This window comes from Mustela putorius, unplaced genomic scaffold, assembly GCF_011764305.1.
Source record: "Mustela putorius furo isolate JIRA1106 unplaced genomic scaffold, ASM1176430v1.1 tig00000139_pilon_pilon_pilon, whole genome shotgun sequence".
In the NCBI taxonomy this organism is placed as follows: domain Eukaryota; kingdom Metazoa; phylum Chordata; class Mammalia; order Carnivora; family Mustelidae; genus Mustela; species Mustela putorius.
Window position 1 is genome coordinate 14,971,759 of NW_025421293.1, and position 23,106 is coordinate 14,994,864.

A 23,106-nucleotide genomic window follows, 5' to 3' on the forward strand; every position below is an offset into this window, starting at 1 on the left:
CTTCCTGGCCTCTTGGGCCCTGCAGGGACCCCGCCCCTCACAGCAAGCACTGCCATGCCCAGCTCACCCACTCAGCCAGAGGGCACTGCTCCAAGGCAGGCACGCTGGGCCCTGGAGTGGTCTGTTCTTACAAGTCCAGCTTTCCCTGGCATTGGGCCAAGCCTCTGGTTTTTAAGAATTGGCCCATGACACCAGTGTCTTGCCTTATCTGTCTGGCAGCCCTGTGGAGCAGGCAAGATGCTGGCGATCTCCCCCATTTCACAGCTGGGGAAACTGAGGCCTTGGAAACTTGAGCCACCTTGGGGGACGTGGGGCTACAAAGGCAGAGCAGGTGTCTTGGTGTTATAGCTCTTCCCCCCTTCTTGGCCTCCCCTCTGCTCCAGCGGTGTTGGGCGCGAGGTTTGCTGCCCTGCACCCTCCCTTGTGACCCCATGGAATGCACGCCCACAGTCTCCGTTGCTTGGATGAAGCCACCTGGTCTGTCCAGGTTCTGTGCCTGCCGCGGCCCAGACGGGTGGCTAGGGGCCATTCTGTGGGGACCCGGACTGGCTCAGGGCTGCCCTGCCTCACCATAGCCAGTCAGGAGCCCGGCATTGCTGGGGGCAGGGGCACAGGGACCCTGGACTGTGGGCCAGCAGGCCAGGCCTGGGCCACCTATAAGCACCAGGCCTGGAGGGTTTTGCAGGAGATTTGGGCAGGCCTGGCCATCTGGCTCTGTGAGGGCTTCCAGGAGGGAGGCAGCCTTGGGGTTGAGGGTGTCCCCACGGCCCTCACAGGACCTGCTCCAGTAGTGGGCTGCCCCCACCTTTGAGCATGGGACCCAGGTAGCAGCCTCCCAGAGAAGTGGTTCTCGTGACAGGCCTGGGGGACTGGGTGTGTATGGGTCCCTTCCTCTGCAAGGCCTGGGTTGGGTCTCCATCTTGGGGGTCGAAAGGGGCAGCTCGGCACGTCCCCCAGGCTGCCTACCTCGTCAGGACAAATGACAGTCTTTCCCTTGAGCCTCAGGTCCGATGTTCCTGGAGGACTTGGGGGCTCTCACATCTTCAGTTGGGTTTTGGTGTGGGTGATGACCTTGTGGTCCTTTGATGCATGTCACCTGGGCATGAGTCACGTGGAAGCACCAGGTAAAGCCAATCTGGGAGCACGTGGGCCTCGGACACACGGGCGGCTGGGTGAGGAGGTGCCGGTTTCTGCCCAGACAGACGGTTTGGGACGGCTGTGTGGAGGCTAGGCTGCTCCCAGCATGTTTCTGGAACCAGGCCCTGGGGGTCTGACTCTGGCCTGGGGGGCCCGTCCTGGCAGCTAAGCTGCAACCTGAGTGAGTGCCCTCTCAGCCCCGCGGGTGACCTCAGAGCAGAAGCGGCTTGCTCAGCCCTGGAAGGCTTCATGGCGGACAGGACCTTTCAGAACTTGCTGTAAGCCAGGACAGAATTGGCTGGGGTGTGTGTGTGGCGGGGAGGGGGGGTCTTTCAGGAATTTGGCCTTGTTTGGAGAGGGCCCCCTGGGTGGGCGTGCGGCTAGCAGGGGGCTGCTGAGGAGTGGGCTGGGTGGCTGCACCCATCTCTGGTTTTGGGGGTTAAACCAAAATTTTTTTTAAAGTTATCATTTTAAATGATAATTTTTAATTTTTAATTGATTTTTTAAAAATTTTAATTAAAATTATTTTTAAAAATTTTTTTAGATTAAGATTATTTGGTGGGGGAGAGAGCACGCCTACACGTACTTGCAGGCGGGGGCACGAGCATGGGGAGAGGCAGAGGGAGAGAGGAAGCAGAGACTTCAAACCAGAGCAGGTTGTCTGAGGCCGGTCCGATCCTGGACCAGATCAGGACCTGAGCTGAGACAGAGTCGGAGGCTCACTGATTGCGCCGGCTGGGCACCCCCACTGTGACGGGCCTAGGTGTGCAGGGGTGTTAAGTACTTTCCTGTCCCTGCGCCCCCTCCTGCGCATGGGGCTCCAGAGCCTTACCGTCCTGTCAGTTGGAAACACGGGCCCCCATGTGCATCTCCAGCCCCACCCGCGCGCGCCTCTGGGTCGGTGGTTTGATGGCTCCTGGACCTGGTGGGATAGGAGTCCTGCCTTTTTTGCCTTGTGTCTGGTGCATTCCCTCAGCATGGTGTCTGCGGCCGTCCGCACTCGCGTGGCCATGCTTCTGTTACATGGACACTCCCCTCTCCGTCTGCCATCTACCCGGGACTCCTGCGTGGCTCCCACCTCTTGGCTGCTGTGAGCGCCGGGCTGCAAGCGTCTGAGAGGGCAGAGTCAGAGGACTAGAATGGCCAGGTCACAAGGTGACTTTCAGTCTGACATGGTGCAGGACCCTGCAGGCTATGCTCCTTGGCCCCAGGCCAGCAGGCCCCTTGTGCAACGTTCTGCTGCCGTGTCTGGGAGGCTGGGGAGCAGCTCCCCCCCACCTCCATCCCAGCAGGGGAGGCCCAGCCAGCCAGGGCTGCCAGACTGGGGGACACTCACTAGACTGAGATTGCCCCAGAGGGATGTGGAGCTGCTGGGCAGGCTGGGGAGTGTGAGCTGGGCCCTCGCTGCTCCAGGATGCAGCTCCTGGAAGAGGGACAAGGGCCTTGTACTCAGGCCCCACCCTCCTCGCTGGCCATTTGGGAAGCCCTGCTCCGACCAGGGGCCTGCCAGCAGCGGTCCCCCCATGCCTGGGAGCCGGCTCCTGGATCCCATTTCCCCGTGAAGGAGCCAGAAGTGGCTTCACCAGCATCAGCGTCCAAGGATGGCAGGCAGGGGCTGTGGGTTTGCCAGCTGCCCTGCTGGCAGAGGCTCCCTGGGGTCCCATCCCCAGGGAGCCGTGGTGGAGAAGGGCTCCTTCCCCCTTCTTTCTATTGTGTTAAAGTACGCATCACCTGGAGCGGACAGTCTCACCTGTTTGGGTGTGTCCATTTCAGGGGCCTTCAGCACCTTCCCCTCCATGCAGCCGTCACCACTAGCGGTCTCCAGAACTTTCCATCTTCACCAACTAAATCTCTGTCCTCACTAAACACTCATTCCCCCTCTACAGCCCCCCCAGCTGCCCTCTGGGGTCCCTCAGAGAAGTGGGGTCCCACACTGTTTGTCCGTGTCCACAGGTCCCTCCCTGTGGTAGCAGGTGGCAAAATTCCTTCCTTTTTAAAACCGAAGTACAATTCGCTTAGTGTTTGATGTTAGTGTCAGGGCACAGCCCGCCGATCCGGGATCTGTGTGTGTTGTGAGTGATCGCAGGAAGTCTAGTGAGCGGGTGTCCCCACAAACAGGTACAGCTCTGCACAGTGTTACTGGTCACATCCTGGGACCTGCTTAGCTTACACCCGAAGCTGGTGCCCCTCGACCCCCTCCGTGCGTCTCATCCCCGCTCACCCCACATCTGAAACCACCAGTCTGTCCCCCGTGTCTGTGAGCTCAGAGGTTTTATTTCCCTTGCATAGGGTATTTTTCTGTCTGACTCATTTCACTTAGCGTAATGCCCTCCAGGTCCCTCCTTTCTGTCACAAATGACAAGGTTTTCCTCTTGTTTACGGCAGAACAATATTCAGGGTGTGTGTACACACGGCGTCCGCAGCGTCCCCTTGTCCATCTGCGGACACTTAGCTGCTGCCGGGTCTTGTCCGTGGTGAACAGCGCCACGGTGAGCCTGGGGGTGACCACGTCTTTTCCAGTTAGTGTTTTGGTTTCCCTCGGGTAAATCCACACAAAAGGAATGGCTGGATCTTACCGTTGTTCTGCTTCTACTTTTCTGAGAATCTCCACACCGTTCTCCGCAGTGACTGCCCCGATTTTCTTTCCCCCCAGCAGTACCGAGGGTTCCCCTTTCTGCACATCCTCACTCATGCTCGCTCCTTCTTGTCATCTGGACAGTGGCCATTCTGACAGGTGTGAGGGGGACAGCACCGTGGTCCTGCTGTGCCTCCCCTGAGCATCCGTGCTGAGCTTCTCATGGACCTGCTGGCCGCCTGTGCGTGCGTCCCCTTTGGAAAAATGCTCTCTTCAGAGCCTCTGCCCAGTTTTTAAAGGGATTGTTCGGTGTTTTTCTTGTTTTGTTTTGCTACTGAATTGTGTGAGTTCTTTATATATTGTAGATATAATTATTAGACGTGATTTGCAGATGTTTTCTCCCGTTCCACAGGTTGCCTTTTCCTTTTGTTGTTTTCCTTGGCTTTGGTGGGCTGTGCAGACGCTTTCCAGTTCCCATTGGTTGATTTTCCCTTTTGTTGCCTTTGGTTTTGGTGTCAAATCAAAGAATCCTCACCAAGATCCACGTCGGGAAGCTCACTGTCTCTGTTTTCTTCTAGGAGATTTATGGTTTCAGGTCTTACACTCAAGTCTTTAATCCATTTTGAGTTGATTCTTGCATACAGGGTGAGGTACGGGTCCAGTTCCTTTCTTCTGCAGGAGGCTGGCCCGTTTTCCCAGCACCGTTTATTGAATGGACTGTCCTGTCCCCATCGTATATTCTTGGCTCCTTCATCATAGATTAACTGACCCTGTATGGGCGGGTCCATTTCTGGGCTGTCTCTTCCCTTCCACCGACCTACGTGTCTGTATTTACGCCAGCACCGTAGTATTTTGATCACTGTAGTTTTGTAATATGTTTGAAATTGGGAAGCCACCAACTTTGTTCCCCTTTCTCAGAATCGCTTGGTTATTTGGGGTCTCTTGTGATTTTATACAAAGTTCAGGATTAGTTGCTCTGTTTCTGTGAAACATACCACTGGACTTTTGATAGGGATTGCGTTGAACTGTAGATTGCTTTGGATAGTATGGATATTCGAACAGTATTAATTCTTCCAGCCATGAGCAGGGACGGCCTTTTCATTTATTTGTGTCTTCAATTCTTTAAGGTTTCCTAGCATTTGGGACACAAGTCCCTCACCTCCTGGACTGACCCTCTTCCTAGGTGTTTTATTGGTTTTGATGTACCTGTCAGTGGGACTGTTTTTTTACCGGTGTTTCCCATGGTCTATTATTAGTGTGGAGAAACCCAACTGGCTTCTGTACATTGACAGTGTCCTGTAACTTCACCGAATTCGTCGACCCATTCTCATGGTGTGTCTGTGTGTGTGTACACATGTGTGGAGAACCTCTAGGGTTTTCTACACGTAACGTGTCATCTGCAAACAGTGACAGTTCTACTATTTTCCTTTTGGTTATGATGCCTTTTATATCTTTTCCTCCCTGGTTGCTCTGGCCGGGACTACCGGTACCAGACGGAATAAAAGCGGAGAGAGGGCATTCTTGTCTTGCTCCTGAAATTAGAGGAAAAGCTCTCAGCTTCTCGCCGTTGAGTGTGATGTGAGCTGCGGGCTTGTCCTGTGTGGCCTTTATCGTGCTGAGGCACGTACCCTCTGTAACCCGCTCTGTTCAGGTGTTTCTCAAAAATGGATGTTGAATTTTGTCAAATGCTTTTACTGCTTCTATTGAAACCATTTGACTTTTTTCTTTCGTTTTGTTAGTGGAGTGTATCGCATTAATTGATTTGCGGATGCCAAATTGATTTTTTTTTCCCCCTCCCTAAGGACGTAGAAGTTTCTTGAACACACTGCAAGGGAGCAGCAGGCAGGACAGCAAAGGAGAGAGTGCTCGAGTGGATTTCTTGATCCAAACTAGCATCCCTGGGGTAAATCCCACTCGAACACGGTGTATGATCCTTTAAATGTGTTGTTGAAGTCAATGTATGAATATCTTACTGAGGACGTTACAATCTGTGTCTGTCAGGAATATTGGCCTGTAATTTCCGTGTCCTTGTCTGATTTCGCCAGGGTACTGCTGGCCTCATGAAAGGAGTTTGGAAATGTTCTATTTTTTTATATTCCTTGGTATTACTTCTTTAAATGCTGGTAGAATTCACCAGTGGGGGCGCCTGGGTGGCTCAGTGGGGTAAGCCTCTGCCTTCGGCTCAGGTCATGATCTCAGGGTCCAGGGACAGAGCCCCATGTCGGGCTCTCTGCTCAGCGGGGAGCCTGCTTCCCCCCTCCCCTACCTGCCTCTCTGCCTACTTGTGATCTGTCAGGCAAATAATAAATAAAATCTTAAAAAGAAGAAAAAGTCCCTCAAAAAATAAAAAGAATTCAGCAGTGAAGCTGTCTGGTTCTGGAGGTTTCTCGGAAGGTTTTTGATCACAGATTCAGTCTCCGTGCTTCAGATTCCCTTTTCCTTGATTCAGTCTTGTACATTCCTAGGGATTTACTAGTTTCTTGTTCCGTTTGTGGGGTGGGGATGTAATTATTCATAAGCATCTCGTAGGACCCTCAGTGTTTCCACGGTATCGCTCCTAGGTCTCCTTTTGCATTTCTGATTTTATTGATTTGAGTCCTCTCTCTTTTTTTCTTGGTGAGTCTAGCTAAAGTTTGTGAGTTTTGTTTGACTTTCCCAAAAAAAAGTTCTTTGTTTCATTGATCGTTCTATTATCCTTTTGTCTCTCTCGCTCTTTTTTTTCTTTTCTTTTCTTTTCTTTTTTTTTTTTTTTTTTTTGAGAGAGAAAGCACGTGCATGTTGGCAGAGGGGCAGAGGGAGACAGAGCCCCAAGCAGACTCCACGCTGCGCTTGGAGCCCAATGTGGGGCTCGATCTCCTGACCCTGAGAGCCCAGGCCAAGATCCGGACACTTCCCCAGCTGCGCCCCCCAGGTGCTCCATCTGGTTTTTTTCCGGTTCCTTGCAGTGCGGAGCTTGCTTGTTTTTCCACAGACTTTTCGTGTTTCTCCAGGCAGATGCCCCCCATCATGGACGTCCCTCTCACGATGGTTGTCGCTGGGCTCTCCGAGCTCCCGTGTATTCCATTTCCACGTGTCTCAGTTTTTTATTTCTCCCCTGACCCACTAGTAGTGCAGTGGCATGTGCTTGGATCTTCACACACGTATGAATTTCCCAGTGTTCTTGTCATGCATTTCTAGTCTCACACTGCGGTGCAGAAGGTGCGTCATGTGATTTCAGTCTTCTGAAGTTTATTAAGACTTGTTTTGTGGCCCAACAAGGAGACTTGTGGTCTTAGGTTTAGGTTCTTGATCCATTTTTATTTTTAAAGATTTCATTTATTTATTTGACAGAGAGAGATAACAAGTAGGCAGAGAGGCAGGCAGAGAGAGAGAGGAGGAAGAGCAGGCTCCCTGCTGAGCAGAGAGCCCGATGCGGGACTCGATCCCAGGACCCTGAGATCATGACCTGAGCCGAAGGCAGCGGCCTAACCCACTGAGCCACCCAGGCGCCCCTCTTGATCCATTTTTGAGTTAATTTTTGTATATGCTGTTGGGAGAGGATCCAGCCTCATTCTTTTGCATGTGGCATCTTCCCAGCACTGCTTCTCGAAAACCCTGTCTTTTCCCCATTGGATGGTCTTAGCGTTCTTGTCAACTGTCATCTTTGCAACAATGCAGAGGTTAATTTCCTGGCTTGTTCTGTTCCGTGGGTCTATATGTCTGTTGTTCATGCCAGTGTCACGCTGTTTGGATGCCTGCAGTTTATTTGTTTTTTGAGATTTTATTTATTTATTTGACAGAGATCACAAGTAGGCAGAGAGGCAGGCAGGGGTAGGGGGGAGGCAGGCTCCCCGCTGAGCAGAGAGCCCAATGCAGGGCTCAAACCCAGGACCCTGGGATCACAACCTGAGCCGAAGGCAGAGGCTTTAACCCACTGAGCCACTCAGGTGCCCCTGCCTGCAGTTTAGTGTTGGATTTTGAGTCATGAGGTGCAAATCTTCCAGCTTTGTTCTTTCTCCAGATTGTTTTGGCTCTCCAGGGTCCCTAGAGATTCTGTGTGAATTTTAGGATGGACTTTCCATTTCTGCAAACTATGTCATTGGGATTTTGGTAGGGATTGCACTGAGTCTGTAGATTTGCTTTGGGTAACACTGACATTCTGACAGTATCAAGTCTTCCAATCCATAACATGGGGTATGTTTCCATGTATTTATGTCTTTGGTTTCTTTCCAGAACATTTTATACTTTTCATGAGACAGGTTTTTTTTTTTTTTTTTAGCCTACTTGGTTATTTCTTGAGGATTTTACTGTCTTTGATGCTCTCGTAAGTTGATTTGTTCTTGCAATTTACCTTCAGATTATTCCTTGTGTATAAAAATGCAACTGGCTGCAGCCCCTGGCTGACTCAGTCAGTACTGCATCCGGCTCTGGATCTCAGGGTGCTGAGTGAGAGCCCCATGTTCGGTGTAGAGGTTACTTTAAAAATAAGTAAATAATAAAAACGTGGTGTGTCTTCACGTGCTGACTTTGTGCCCCTTTCCTTTGACGGATTCCCTTATTCCGACAGCTCCTTCCTGGAGTGTTCGGGTTCTCTGCATATGAGACCGTGTCCTACGCAGACAGATCGTGTTGCTCTTTCCTTTCCGCTGTAGATGCCTCTTCCTTCGTTCTCGTGCCCGGTGGCCCCGGCCGGAGTTTTCCAGGACTGTGTGGGACGGAGGTGGTGAGGGTGGGCGCCCTCCCCTCGTTCCCGCTCCTCGAGGAGGAGCTCTCAGTCCTTCACCGTTGAGGATCACGTTGGCCGGGGGGTTTCCGAGACGGCAGTCAGTGCGTGGAGGTCGCGCCTCCTATTCTGGTTTGCTGAGTGCTTATATGCGAGCATCGGGTTTAGTCCAGCGCTGTTCCTGCATCAGTAGAGATGGACAATCATGTGGGTTCCCCTCATTGTGCTGGCATGGGGCGTCACGCTAGCGGGTTTTCAGGGGGGCCCTCTGTGCATTCCACGAGTAAAGCCACTCGTTGTGGTGTGTTGTCCTCGCTGTGCTGCCGAGTCCTGCTTTCCAGAGGTCCGTTGAGGGTGTAGCCTCCGTGTTCACAGGAGTCACTGGTCTGTGATTTTTTTTCGTAGCATTTCTGAGGTTCTGCTGGCCACGTTGGATGAATTGGGAAGCGCTCCCTCCCCCTCGATTATTTTGGAAAAGTTTGGGAAGGACCGTGTTGGTCATTAAGGGTTTAGTAGAACTCCCCAGGAAAGCCGTCAGGGCGTGGCTGTTCTTTGTTGGGAAGTTTTGATGACGGATCCAGTCTCCTTACTGGTTCAGAGGCCCATTTGGACGGTCCACTTCTTCGTGATTTGGTCCTGGTGGGTTTTCCGTTTCCAGGAATGTGTCCACTTCACCGAGGTGACCCCGTTGTCGGTGCACGGCGGATCCCGGCAGGCTCTCCTAGACCTTTTCATTTCTGGCAGCAGCGTCCCCAGCCTTGTGTCCGACTGTCGTGACTTGAGTCAATTTCTTAGTCCGTCCAGCTCAAGGTTTGCCGATTCACTGATCTTCTCGAAGAAGCAACTCTCGCTTTCATTATTTTCTCTCTTGGTTCTCTTTTCTCTATTTCATTGATCTCTGCTCCGATCTTTATGCCTTCCTCCCTTCTGGCAGCTTTAGGCTTGTTTGTTCTTTGTCTGGTTCCCTCAGTCGTGAGTAGTCGTGAGTTCGGTGGTTGGGTTGACATCGTTCGTGTTTTGTGACGTCAGCACTGAGAGCTGCAGAGGTCCCCGTTAGCACCACCGGCGCTGCATCCGTGTTCTGGTGTCGTGGTTTGTTTCCCTTCCTCTGATTCCATTTCGCCTCTAATTTCCCTTGTGATTTCTTCCTCCATCCACTGGTTGTTTAAAAGTGTGTCACGTTTCGGCCACGTTGGGAACGTTCCCGTTTTCTTTGTGTTGACTTCTAACTGCACCCTGTTGTGGCCATTGACGATGCTGCATACGAAATCTACCTCTTACAATCGATCTGCACTTCTCTGCGACCTCACGCCTGGTGGGTCCTGCACAGCGGCATGACGCCCGGCGGGCACGAGGGAGGAATGCGTGTGCCGTCCCGGTCGGGTGGGGCGTCGGGTGGGATCTGGTTGGCTGTTGTGTGACGTCCTCTGTTCCTCACCCCTGCCGGATGTTTCTGTCCGTCACTGTGAGGGCAGCATCGCGGTGGCTGGCGAGGTCTCCTTCTTATCCCACCGAGTTTTGCTTCCTCTGCTTTGATGGTCTGTCATTCGGTGCATACACGGAATCACTACATCTTCTTGCTGTATCGAGGCTTTTACTCACATAGATTGTTCTCCTTCGTCCCTTGTGCCTTTTCCTGACTCAGTCCGTCTATCTGCTGTCCATGCAGCCACTCCAGCTCCCTCCTGCTGGCTGTCCACGCGCAGTGTCCTTTCCCGTCCCTTTGACTTTCAAGCCGCCGTGTCTTCAGATCCCAGCCGAGTCTCTCAGGGAGGCCAGTGGTCGCACCTTGTGTTTCTGTCCATCCACCGTTCTCTGCTGACCGGGGAGCTTCCTGTAATGTGAGCGCTGGTAAAGAGGGTCTCCCCCCGGCTTGTGCCCTGTGTGTGTGTGTGGCCTGCAGCTTCTTCTCCCTTGTTTGCTGGAATCCTGGTGTCTTCTGTGTTTAGTTCATGTGCAATGTTTGAATTCCCTCCTGATTTCCTTTTGTGTATTTTCTGTAGCTCTTTTCTTCCTGGTTGCCATGGGGATTACATTTAACATCCTAAATTTATAACCTTCTAAATCGAATTTATAGTAGTTTAACTTCAGTAACGTGCAGAAACCCTGCCCCTGCACAGCTGTCTGCACAACCCCCTTTCGGTGGTCAGTGTCCCAGTGTTTCATCTGTACACACTGTGTGCTCCAAGACATATAATTCATTCCTTCATTCATTTATTTGTTTATTCCTTAATTCATTTTTTAAAAAGTAATCTCTCCACCCAACTGAAATCAAGAGTGACCTGCTTCCCTGACTGAGCCAGCCAGGTGCCCCATAAATAATAATTATTTTAAATGCATTAGTCTCTTAAGTTATGTAGAAAACAAAATCTGGAGTTAAATACCAAAGTTATAGTAGTACTAAGTTTTACGTTAATAATTTTTTTTAATCAAATGAGTCAGTCTCTTGTATCGTGTATAAAACCACTGTTTTATTTTATTTGTTTTAAAGATTTTATTTATTTATTTGACTGAGATCCCAAGTAGGCAGAGAGGCAGAGAGGGAGAAAGGGAAGCAGGCTCCCTGCTGAGCACATAGCCCGATGTAGGGCTCGATCCCAGGACCCCGAGATCATGACCTGAGCCGAAGGCAGAGGCTTTAACCCACTGAGCCACCCAGGCACCCGAAAACCACTGTTTCAATACCATCGAACGCCACATGACCGCTGTTATAGTGGCACTAGCTGTCGTCGTTGGCCGTGTATTTACCTTTCCTGGGATCATCGTTTCTCCGCGTGGCTTTGTGGCGCTGCAGCTCTGGTCACAGACTCCCTCAACTCTTGTTTTTCTGGGAACATCTCGATTTCTCCCTCACATCTGAAGGACGGTTTTGCCAGAAATAGGATTCCTGGTTGACAGTTTTTCTCCTCTGAGCACTTGGCACATATCAGCCAACTCTCTTCTGGCCTCTGAAGTTTCTGATGAGAAATCTGCTTCTCATCTATTTGAGGATCTCTTGTGAAATCACATCTTGTGGAAACCATCACAAGTGGCTTTCCTCCTGCTGCCTTTGTGATCCTTAGGTCTGGGTTTTGGATGCCGAACCGTCATTTTCCTTGCCATGTGGCCTCTTGGTGTTCACGTGGCCTCATAGAGTTTTGCACTCCCGTCTCCTCACACTGTGATTTCTTCATATCTTCTCCCTGTTCCTTCCTCTCTCACTTCCCCCGTGTGTCCCACGCACGTCACTTGGCTCCTTACGTTCTGTTCACTTTTCTTCCATCTTTTCTGCCTGCTCCTCGGCTTCCGTAACTTCCATTGTCCTGTCTTCAAGGTCACTGATTCTTTCTCCTGGCTGCTCAGATCTGCCTTTGAATCCCTCTGGTAGACTTTCTACTTCAGTTACTGTGCTTTAACATCCAGAAGTTTTTTTCTGGTTTCTTTGTAGCGTAGATTTTCTGTCTTTATTCCTATTTCTCCTTTGTCTGTACATGGTTTTCTTGACTTTCTTCCCATATGGCATTTGTTCTTCAAGCATATTTACAACTTTTGTGAACATCTGTGTAATAATATCTGCCACTAAGTCCTTGTCGGGGACAGATTCTGTTCTTCCGTTCCTTTGAATGGCCATGCTTTTCTCTTTCTCTGTATGCCTCGGGGTTGTTTTTGTTCGACATTTGAAACTAATAATGTGGAAACTTGGAAATCAGATTCTCCCCTCTTCCCAGGGCTTGCTGGCTTAGTCGGTGTCTTTGTTTTGTTGTCATTGTTGTGGACTACTTGCCAGGGATCAGCCTGAGGTGTAAACTTAATGTCTTCTTGGGTCTTTTCTCCCCTTATTTATTTATTTATTTTAGAGTGAGAGCACATGAGAGGGAGGGGCAGAGGGAGAGAGAAAATCTCAAGCAGACCGTGCGCTGAGTGTGGAGCCCGGCACAGGGTTTGATCCCATGACCCTGAGATCATGACCTGAGCTGAAATCAAGAGGTGGAGGCTCAGCCAACTGAGCTGCCCAGATGCCCCTTCTCTGGTCTTTTCTAAGCTTTTCTGTGGTCATTCATAAATGTTTCCCATATGTGCAGCTGTCTTGAGTGCCCTAGTCTTTAATGCCTGGCTTCCAAGGGTGGGGGGCCCAGGCCTTTAGATCCTTGGAAGTCACTTGAGCTGGAGGGGAGTGGCTGCCTCCCTCCTGGGCACTGGCAGCAATCTGTGAGCAGAGCACAAACCTGATACCTGGAGGACAGGGTCCTCGCTGCCCATCCTGGCTCTTGCCAGCTGTGTGTGGTTTCTTCAGGAGCATTGCACATCTGCCTGCCTGGGACCGGGGACCCAGAGGTAGCTGGTCCCGAGCTAGGAGCTGACACTGGCAAGTACCCATCCACCCTTCCCCTGGTTCCAGATTAACCCGAGCTCCTTCTACAAGGTCCTGTGTCTTTCTCTAGAACATTCAGCTCTTTGGGCACAGGCTTTGGTGGAGGGATAGGTTGCACACGGTGTGATGGGGGAGGGCAGAGAAGACAGGGTGCTGTGGAAGGAGACGGGCGTGGACTAGTGGTCCCTGGTGTCAGAGCAGACCGTGGGTGAGCGTAGGTACTGAGGGGGCAAGTGTGAGTTTACTGGCAGTGGCCACGACTAGGGTGTGGTCCTGGGGTGTGGTTAGGTCTGGGGCTCCCTGAGCAGGGAGATGTCACCAGAAGGGGATGTGGGATAGGTGGGTGAGAAGACCCTGGGGTTTTTGGTGCTGGGCTTATCCAGAATTCTCCGCAGAGGAGGGGAGACAGCTTCTCCGGAAGAGGGGTGGGCAAAGCAGGTGCAGTGACCCCCGTCACTGTGAGCTGTGAGCTTTGTGTGCTCAAGGGAGAAGCAAGGAAGCGAGTATGTCCAGAGAGGAGAGTGGGGGACAGGCTCACCAGCAGCGTGGCACACGCAGAGCCTTCGTGCATGCTGTCAGGGTGGGTCCTGGGCCGGCAGAGGTGAGGTGGATGCTGGGAGACCATTAGGGGTCTCTGAGTCATCCAGATGAGAGGGGACAGTGGCTCAGTCTAGCATGCTGGCAGGGGTACAGTGAGAAGTCCAGTCCTGGATATGTTTTGAAATTTAGGGAGCAAGATGTGCTGGGACATGGGGTGTGGGGTGCCGGGCAAGAAGAGACGGGGACACTCTGGTTTAGAGCCTAGGAAGAAGGGAGACCGGGAGCTGGTGTGAGGGGCTGCAAGTGAGAAGATGCTACAGACCGCGGGCAGAGACTCGAGCTTGAGGAATGTTTTGGAGAAAGTGGCCGGAGGTAGACAGCAAGTAGCCAATAACTGATGATGTGCATATTTTTATTACTTTTTTTTTATTCCCTGAAGTGAAATTCACATAACATTAAATTGACCCTCAAAACCCAGCAGAGTCCAGTGGCTTTTAGAACATTCCCAGTGTAGTGCTCAGCTCCCAAGTACGGTTTTTGCAACCAGGAGATGAGATGGGGAGGGGTGGTCCAGAGCCTGGCGGTGGGCAGCAGGAAAGCCATGGGATGGGCGGGCCGGTACACACTGCCCAGCCCAGGAAGGACCCGGTGCCTCACCTGCAGGCCACCGGAGTCTGTGTTGGGGTGGGAGGTGCAGAGGATGCCGGGGCCATGGGGTCAGGAGATGGGCTCCGAAATCTGGCAGCAGGTGCCCTGAAGAGGGTATTCCAGGGAGGACACAGAATGTGCCAGAAGCAGGCGGGAGGGGAGGGTCAGGAGGGAAGTCTGGGGGGAGAGGGACCTCCTTCAGGGGCTCACCAAGCCCCTGCCCCATAGATCTGTGGATGGTCCCCCTCTTTGGTGACTCCTTGCAGTGTGCGAGGTGTGGAAGCAAACACCCTCCTCCCCCCCCACCCTGCACCTGTGCCCTCCTCCCTCCTGGCCTCGGTGTGGGATGGGCAGAGTTCTCAGGAGCCGGCCGCAGGGCCCTGCCAGACCCCTGCCAGACCCATGCTTCCAGGAGTGCTCCCTCCTCCCTGTGGGGCCTTGGTTGGGGGTGACATTGCCTGCTCAGCCCAGCCTGGCCCCAGGATGTGTCTCACCTGCCCAGATGCCTCTCTCTGCTCCTGGAAATGGTGAGGGGCTGGGTCACCTCTGCACTCCCTGGGAGAGGGCAAGGGAGTGGGGAGGAGGAGGCAGGGGTGTCTGGGAGGAGCTGGGAGAAGGCTGGCGGCCTGGGTCAGAGTCTGTCCCGGCTGGCAGGTGTGATGTCACCCACTGCACGGAGGGTGGGGCTGTGGCCTGGAGGTGTGCGGGGCAGCCCAGTATCATTGGTGTGGTTCTGGGGCTGGGCAGGAGTAGAGATGCGGTCTCATGCCTGGCCCCTCTCTGCCACCCCTGCCTCTGTCGGCATCACCTCTGTCTGCCTCCCCCAGACCAGCACATGCCCTGGGGTGTGGTCTGTGCTGGGGGTCACAGGCCCTGGAGGTCCACTCCAGGCCACTGGGGGAGGAATCGCCAAGATGGGATCCTCTGGTGCCCAGAGAGAGGATGGGCAGGCTTGGGACGGCTCCCTGCACTGTGGGGAGGGGGTGCGGCCAGAGCAGAGCCTGGAGTAGCATGGGGGCCCTGCTGCCTGGGGCTGGGGGTCCTGGTGTCGGGATACCCCCGCCCACCGCCCTCCCACCCTGGAGGGGCTCTGAGCTTGGGCGTGTAAGGGTATGTAGCCATGCAGACCCCTCATGCCTGGAGCATCTCTCCAGTCTCCGATGCGGGGCTGTGGGTGTGCACGCAAGCGGGCGGACCCAGCTGAGCTCCGGCAGTCCGAGAAGAAGCCACAGGTGCAGCCCTGTCCGTCCTCACTTGGGACCTCCCGCCAGCCTCCGTCTGGCCGGCTGTGTCCCTCCACCACCCGAGTGTGCACCCCGATCCGCTCCGGAGTCCAGACCCTCCTGAGATTCTCCCCGGAGCCTTTCTTAGGGAGGACAGCGGGGCTTGGATCCCAAGCAGTCCTGGCTCCTCCATGAAAAGCAGGCACCCTTCAGGAAGGGAAGCTCCTGCTCCCGCCCCTGATTCCTACAGGGGTGCTGGGGCTGCCCTGTGACAGGTGAGGGTGTGTGTGGGGCCAGCTGTGTCCCATGTGATTCCAGAGAGGTGACCACTTGTGGAGGATCTCTGCTAGGCAGGGGCACCCAGACCAAACGTAGTGTGACCATTAGCCTGAGGTTCATGGGAACCACAGTGGGTGCACAAGGTCACAGCGTCCCGCTTGCATGAGCCAGCCCAGCCCCCGCCCGCTGGTGCCTCCCAAGCACATGCCTCTCCTGGTGGCCTTCGCCTTGGTGCAATGTGGAACAGGATAAAGACGTCCCTTCCTCTTCCACTGGAAGGCTCAGAGCCTAATCAGGTGTCAACGGGCACTGGGGAGCCCTACCAGCAGCCGGCAATCCCCATGACCTCCTGTGAGCAGTGGTCTTGCCTGTAGACCTGGCCAGATGGCCCAGCGGGGGACACTGCTTCCACCCACAGGATTCATCTTCCCTCCCCTGTCTGGCACCTGCCTGTGTCACACCCGTGAAGGAAGGTAGTTCAGGGTCGGTGGTGGTGGGCTCTGGGAGACCAGTGCTGGTCTGCTCCAGTCTGCCACTGGGTGACCTCAGGCAAGTGTCTGACCTTCTCTGGGCCTTATTTGCCTCATTCTGTGCAACGGCACTAAGGGCAGGCTTGGCCTTGGCTGGAGCTGTGGGACCAGGTGAGCTGAGGTGCTCAGGCTTTAGCCCCCAGGGAGCGTGACGAGGCGGCAGTGCACCTGCCCCGGGGGGACGGGATGGCCAGGGAGGCTCTGGAGGGTGGCCAGGGAGGCTCTGGAGGGTGCCCAGGACTTTCCTGCTTCCTTCTCCAAGGCCAGGCCCCCAAATCAGCCGACAAGGCCCCCAGGTGCCCACTGGACGTAGCCTTTGGGAGAGTGTGGCTGTGGGTCTGGGAGAGAGAGAGCGTATCTCCCAGAGGAGGCAGGTTCCTGCCAACCCCACAGAGCACGGGGCCCCGGGGTCAGAGGCCCTGAGTTTTTCACTCCTCCAGGCTCTGGGGGAAGCCTGGGGCCCTGGAAACAGTCACTGCTTTCTTAGATTCACCCTTCTGGTGGTGTGATTTACACACAACAAAATGCACCCCTTCCAGGAGTGCCAGGGAGCTGGGAGGAGAGCACGGGGCCTTCGCCGCCACGCGCCCTGTGTCCCTGCCCCGGCAGACAGATTTCCCTCCGCCTCTTCTTGTCTCTGAGAGGGCCGTGTTCTTACCCAGTTGGAATGGTCCTTCGCGCCCTTTGGACACATGTCCTCTATCAGATACGTGATCTGCAACGTTTCTGCTGGTGTAACTCGTCTCCAAGAGCGTCCTTCCAAGAGCAGATCTTGTCTCAAAATTCTGATGAAGCTATCTTCTTTATTTGTTTATTTGATTCTGTTTTATGTTTTTCTGTGACCCAAAAAGTCTTTGCCTAACCCAAAGTCAGATTTCTTTTAGAACGTTTACAGCTTTGGGTTTTGCATTTAGCATGACGATGCATTTTGAATGACTTTCTATGTATTCTCTTTGTATATTACGTTTGTGTATGGCAGGAGGCGTGGATAGAAGCTGCGGGTTTCTGACATCTAACTGATGACGGTTCTTTCTCCACTAAACTGCCTTTACACCTTCGTCAGGAACCCGTGTGGGTCTACGTCTGGGCTTTCTATCCTGTGCCATGGATCTGTTTCTGTGCTGATACTGACGATAACTCTAACTTTACGATAAATCCTAAAATGAAGCAGTGTTAGTCCTCTGTTTTTGTCCAAAGTCATTTTGGCTACTCTGGGTCCTCTGCATTTGCATACGAATTTTAGAATCAGTTTGTTAATTTATATTGTAAAAATCCTGCCGGAATTCTGATCGGCATTACATCGAACCTGTTGATTAATTTGGAGACAATTGATAACTTAATGATACCAAGTCTTCCAACCCACGAGAGTCCTCTGTCTTTCACAACATATTTAGGGTGTCTGAGACCTTGTCGTGGTCGTTGTGCTGTTTGTGTACTTACCTGAGCTATTTCATTTTTTTTTAATGCAATTATAAATGGTGTGGTTAACTTTTCACTGTAGCAAAGTACATATAACGTGGAACTTTCTATTTCACTCTCTTTTAAGTATACAGTTCAATAGCATTTCAAACATTCTCGTTGGTCGGCAATCTCCAGAACGTAAACGGTTCGGTTTCCAGCTGCTTGTTGCTGAGAAATACGAATCATCGTTGCTACTTATCTTATGTCCTGCAGCCCTACTGGTTCTAGTAGTGTTTCTGTACAAGCCTTCAGACTTTGTACATTGATGATCATGTTGTGTATAAAGAGGTTTTATTTCTTCTTTTCCAATCTGGAAGCTTTTTATTTCTCCTATTGCCTTAGCGCCCTGACTAGAATCTTCAGTCCAGTTCTGAATAGAAATACTCACTCAGGACAGACGTTCCTGCCTTGGTCCTGATTTTAAGGGGAAAGTGCTCAGTCTTCCTCCAGTGCGCACGGCGCCAGCCGTTCCGTGGATGCTGTCTGCCAAGTTGGGAAAGTCCTCCTCTACTCCTAGTTTTCTGAGAATTTTTACCAAGATGGTGTATTTTATCACATGCTTGTTCTGATCTATTCACCCAGTCCTATGGTTTTTCTTCTTTAATCTGTAAATACGATAATTTGCACTGATCGGTGTTCAGATGTGAAGCCAACTTGGCATTCCTGGTACCAATCGCTGTTGGTCATGGTTGTTCTCTTCCTTGTAGATTACTGGGAACGCAGATCTCCTTGTGGGCATGTTTTCATTTCACTTTGCTAAATACCGAGTAGAACTGCTGGTGGACAGGAGAGAGATGTTTAATTAGGTGAGCAACCGCCACACTGTTTTCTTTTCCAAAGTGAGTCGAACCCACTTAGACCGGTGCGCACGCCGCCGGGGAGCCCAGCTGCCCTGTCCTTGTCACTGCGCATCGGTCCTGCACACATTTTAGCCCTTTCCGTGGGTGCGGAGCAGCCTTCCATCCCCAGAGCTTCTTAAAAAAGTCACACGCGATAACTTGGTGTCCTCTAGTGTCTCCGTTTCTTTATTTTATTTTATTTTATTTATTTGACAGAGAGAGATCACAAGTAGGCAGAGAGGCAAGCAGAGAGAGAGGAGGAAGCAGGCTCCCTGCTGAGCAGAGAGCCCAATGCAGGGATGGATCCCGGGACTCTGAGATCATGACCTGAGCCGAAGGTCGCGGCTTAACCCACTGAGCCACCCAGGCACCCCTAGTGTCTCCGTTTCTTAAGTTCAGGCTTCCTCGAGCCCTCCTTGGAAGCTGCCTCTTGAGTCATGGTTGCGGGCACGTGTGCCTGTGCCCCTGCACCCAGGCTGGGTGGGTGGGCGGGTCCCGGGGCAGCTGCGGGATGCCAATGCCAGGGCGGGTTAGAGCGCCTCCTTCGGCCTAGGAGCCCTGTTGTCAGATGAGTATTAGCCGGTGCTGTGCCCTGCCTCCCCTGACCCCCTGCCTCCCTGGGGCTCGCATCTGTCTCTCCCTTCTTTCCTCTAACACAAGGCTTGGCAAATGTTTTCTTAAAGGACCAGAAAGTAGACATTCCAAGCTCTGCTGTCCACACCTCCTCTGTCACAGCCACCCAACTCTGCCATCCTGTCGCAGAAGCAGCCCCAGACCAAGACATCCATGATGGGCATCTTCGCCGTGTGCCAATAAAACTTTATTTACCGAAATAGGCCTGAGAGCCACGGTTTGCCAATCCCTGCCGGCGTGCTCGGGAAACGTCTTCCAGCACAAAGACCACCTTGTCCCAGAGCCTGTGCCTAAGGATGGGGGGCAGCTGAGCGGGAGTGTTTGGTGGTCTTGGTTCAGCCTGTCTCAGAATTCCCACGCAAGTCAGGGAAGGCTGTGAGGAGAGAGGCCCCGGCTGGGGGTTCACACTCAGAGCGGATGTTAGCGAGTGGTAGGAAGTGGGGTCTCTCCTGCACCCTAGTCACTTTCCCAGTTGGGCTCATTCTGCATGTCACCATTATTGTCCCATCTCGCAGAGGAGCAGAGTGAGGCCCAGAAGGGCTGCTGCGTGCCCAAGACTCCGTGCTGCCGGGCCTTCTGTGCACAGCTGTTGACTGAGCAGCTTTGGTGGTGGTTTCCGGGGAAGACAGGCGTAGGGCTGCTTGCATCACGAGCACTTGAGCCCCTGGTTCTGCCTAGATACTGCATTGGGTCCTGGAGACACCCACAGTGAACAGGGGACAGACTGTTAGCCAGGCCGGCGGCTGTAACGGCCCCACAGCTCAGAGACTGCTCTTTCTCTTTGCTCAGAACCCAGTGCTTTCCAGAGGGACCTGGTCCCTATTCTCTGGAACCTATCTGCTCCAGAGCGTGACTCAGGCCTCCATCCTGACCCCTGCCAGAGTCTCCCCACCCCCACCTGTCAGCCAAGGATGGGGGCACGGAGTACCATGGGTGGGTGATGGCCATCGGCCAGGCCTGGAGGGCCACAGGTCCCTCTGATCCCATTCCGCAGGCCAGAATCACGGCCACGCCGACTTCCATGAGGCTGGGGAGTGTCGTGCATGTACTGTGACCCCGGGGAGGAGGGGAAACAGACGCAGGTGAGCCCCAGTGGTCTCTGCCACAGCCCCGTGCTCTGGGAGGGCTGGGGAAGTGAGCATCTGAAGCGGGTCAGGCCAAATGTGCCGCCCTGGGAAGATCGGCAGTAACCGAGCATTGCATGTTCCGGGCCGCTCCCGCTGCGGTCCGTGTATGAGTGGTCTCAGTGTCTTTGATGGAGTCTGTCCACTGTGCAGAGGAGGAACTGAGACACAGTGCAGTGAAGTCATTTGCTTTGGGACACACAGCTCGGAAGAGTGGGGTGGGGGTGGGCCCAGCCCGCCCGGCTCAGGGGGCAGTCTGCTCAGCTCTGGAGCATGTGTGACAGGGACTATGGGGTCCTCCCTGGTGAGCGGCCAGTGTGGCCGGCCGGGGGTGGGGGTGGTGCCCAGGCATTTCTCCTGTGAGTGTGAACGGGGAAGGAACCACAGGCCCCCAGTCTGGCCTTGGGAGGATGCCCGCTGCCCTGCCCCAGTGTGATTTTTCTGCTGGGGATCTGCTGCTTGGGCCTCCGGCTCCATGTCTGGCTGCTCCTGCTGGTGGCTCACTGCTGGAAGGGCCCGTTCTCCCAGGGCAGCAGTGCCAGGGAAAGGGTGGGAGCGGCCCAGAGCCCCAGCCCAGCCAGCCCACATGGGTCTTTCCTGCTCACGTTCCCCGGACCAGAGGAGGGGCTCATTTCCTGGTGGGACAGCATTTTCTTGAAGAGGGAGTGGCTCCTGGGGCCCAAGGAGGGTGGGTGCGCCCAGGCATCCAGGCCAGCGGCTGAGGGTGGGCTGTGGCCGCGGGACGGGGGTTACATGGGGCAGGGGCCTGGCATGGGGGAGTACCAGGGGCTCTGGTGTGCCCCTTGGCTGCAGCGAGGCATTTTCTTGAGAACGATACCAAAATGCAGGGCATGTGTCTTCTGAGAGTCGGGGATCGAGGTGGATGGTTGGTTCATGCAGAGCCCTGGACCCTTGTCCTGCTCCCGGCGTGTCCTCTGCGTGCCCCCTGCACGTTCTCTACACTCCCAGGTTCCTGTGGACACTTGGGTCACGTGTGGGGTCTTCACGTAAGTCTGTGCTGCCGAGAGCACTGTGGCGGGAGGCTGGTCTGTGGCTCTCTGACCCCCACCCAACCCTCAGGGAGGCATAGAGCTGGGGCACGTGGCCTTCTCCCCGCCCGATCTCCCCTACTGCCCCATCTCTGGGGTCCCCTGCTTGCCCGTCCTCCCTGCCCTGCAAATCTCAGTACGTTGGAAGCCTGGGTTCTGGCTGCAGTCAAGCCCTGTGGCCAAGATAGCTCCCTGGGTCAGTGCTCAGGGCAGCAGGGTGCTGTTCTGTCCCTTAGTGTCCCCCAAATCGTCACCCTGGGCCAGTGGGAGGGAGCTCAGGGACATGGCTGTGGGGGCCATGTAGACACCTGGGACCGGGCTGCTGGGAGGGGGCCCAGAGCACATTGGGTGCCTGACCTGTTTGCATTCTAGGGGTCGGGACAGGCGGTGCTCAGTTAACAGGCAAAAGAAGGTCCACACCAGCCTGGCAGATGGTGTGAAGAATTGAGAAGGGCATCATAACGGGGGACGCATGAGGGGGCCTCCAGCTGGTGGCTGGGGCCCTGCGAGGGGGACATTTGCACAGAGTGGCGCAGAGGAAGGGGCCGGCCAGGCGTTGGGGGCTGGAGCAGTGCCTGGGGAGGAGCCAGGAGAGGTGGTGAAAAGTCCCCGGAAGGTCCCAAACAGAAACTGATGTGATGCGATGCTCTGGCTTCCTGTGGGTGTGGGTGGAGCCGGCAGAGGGGCCGTGGGGGGGGACAGCAGGGAGCGGGGGTGGATGGTGGGCATGTCCGGGATGGTGGAGGGGATGGGTTGGTGGTTGGCCCTGCCCTTCTGCTCACAGCTCTTCTGAGCAGGGCAAGGCCCCAGAACCAAGGCCGAGGCCTCGGGCTCCCTGGGCTGGCCCCAGTGGAAGGCTGATGTCAGCCAACCCCACACAGGGTGGAGGCGGGGACTGGGGCCCCAGTGGGTCTCAGAGCGCCAGCCTCCAAGTTCCTGGGCAGGAGCCTGCATCTGTGCGTGGGGTCACTTCCTCCCCTCAGCCCCCCAGACTCACCAGGAGTCCCACCCTGCACCAGCCGCCCCACCCCCTAAACATGCATCGAGGTGAGGGCTGGGAGGGTCCCCATCCCCCACGGACAGGCGGCCCGTGGGGCTCGGCACGGGGCCCACCGGTGACGTGGCTGTTTTTCTCCTGAAACTTCTCTATTCTGGGGGCCACTTAGAAGCGACCTGCCTTCCTGGCCTCCACTTCCTCTGCTGGACCCCAGAGCAGGTTGTACACCCCACGGGTGTCATGGGGCTGGGGACAGGGATGCTGTGTGCTCGGCTGCCAGGTCTGGAAAGTGAGCAAGGCCTGTAGCCACCAGGACCCCTGTGCTCACCGGCCCCCGTGTCCCTCTCGGATCTCACAGCAAGCCCTCCCTTGTCTCCTCAAACAGGCAGGGAGGGAGGCTGGGGCCCAAGGCATGTGCCGGTGCCCTGGGGCCACTGCAAGGCCAGGGCCAGGGGCCTAGGGCCAGAGCTCTCGAAAGCAAGGGTGCCTGGTGCCCAGCCCCTAACACCTATGCACACACACATGGGCACACACCCTGTGACACGCCTCTAGCACACACACAGGCACACCCAGACAGGCATATGCCCTGTGACAGGCCTCTCACACAGTGGTGGGACCTGTGGGCCAGCCTTTGGTGTTTGAGGAGAGGCCTCGGGTTCCTGGCCTCTGGGTTGAAACCAGCCCGAGGCAGGAGAAGCTTTTCTTACGAGTGGAAGGTGCTTCGCTCCTTCAGCCCCCAGCCCCACACTCGGTTACCGGCACGGGGCGTGCCATGTTCCACCGCTAGCCCAGGTCAATGGGAAAAATCGCCAGCATGCTTCCCCCTGTCCTGGACCCGGGGTGGGCCACGCAGCCATCTGCACCGGCACGTTGCTGCGCACACAGGTTCCCAATGCTTTTTGCGGTTGAGTGAGATGTCCGGGTGTGTCCAAGTGCATGGTCAAGCCAGTGTCCCTGTCATGCCTTGAGGCGCCAACCACGTGGCATCGTCTAGCACGTCTCCCACGGCCATGGGTTG

General features: G+C 54.5%; 1 protein-coding gene across 1 annotated transcript in view; it reads left to right on the top strand.

Annotated features, from left to right (window-relative positions):
• The window catches only part of ADAP1 (ArfGAP with dual PH domains 1), a 49,056-nt gene that overhangs the window by 2,012 nt on the left and 23,938 nt on the right, over window positions 1-23,106 (top strand). The window lies entirely within an intron of this gene.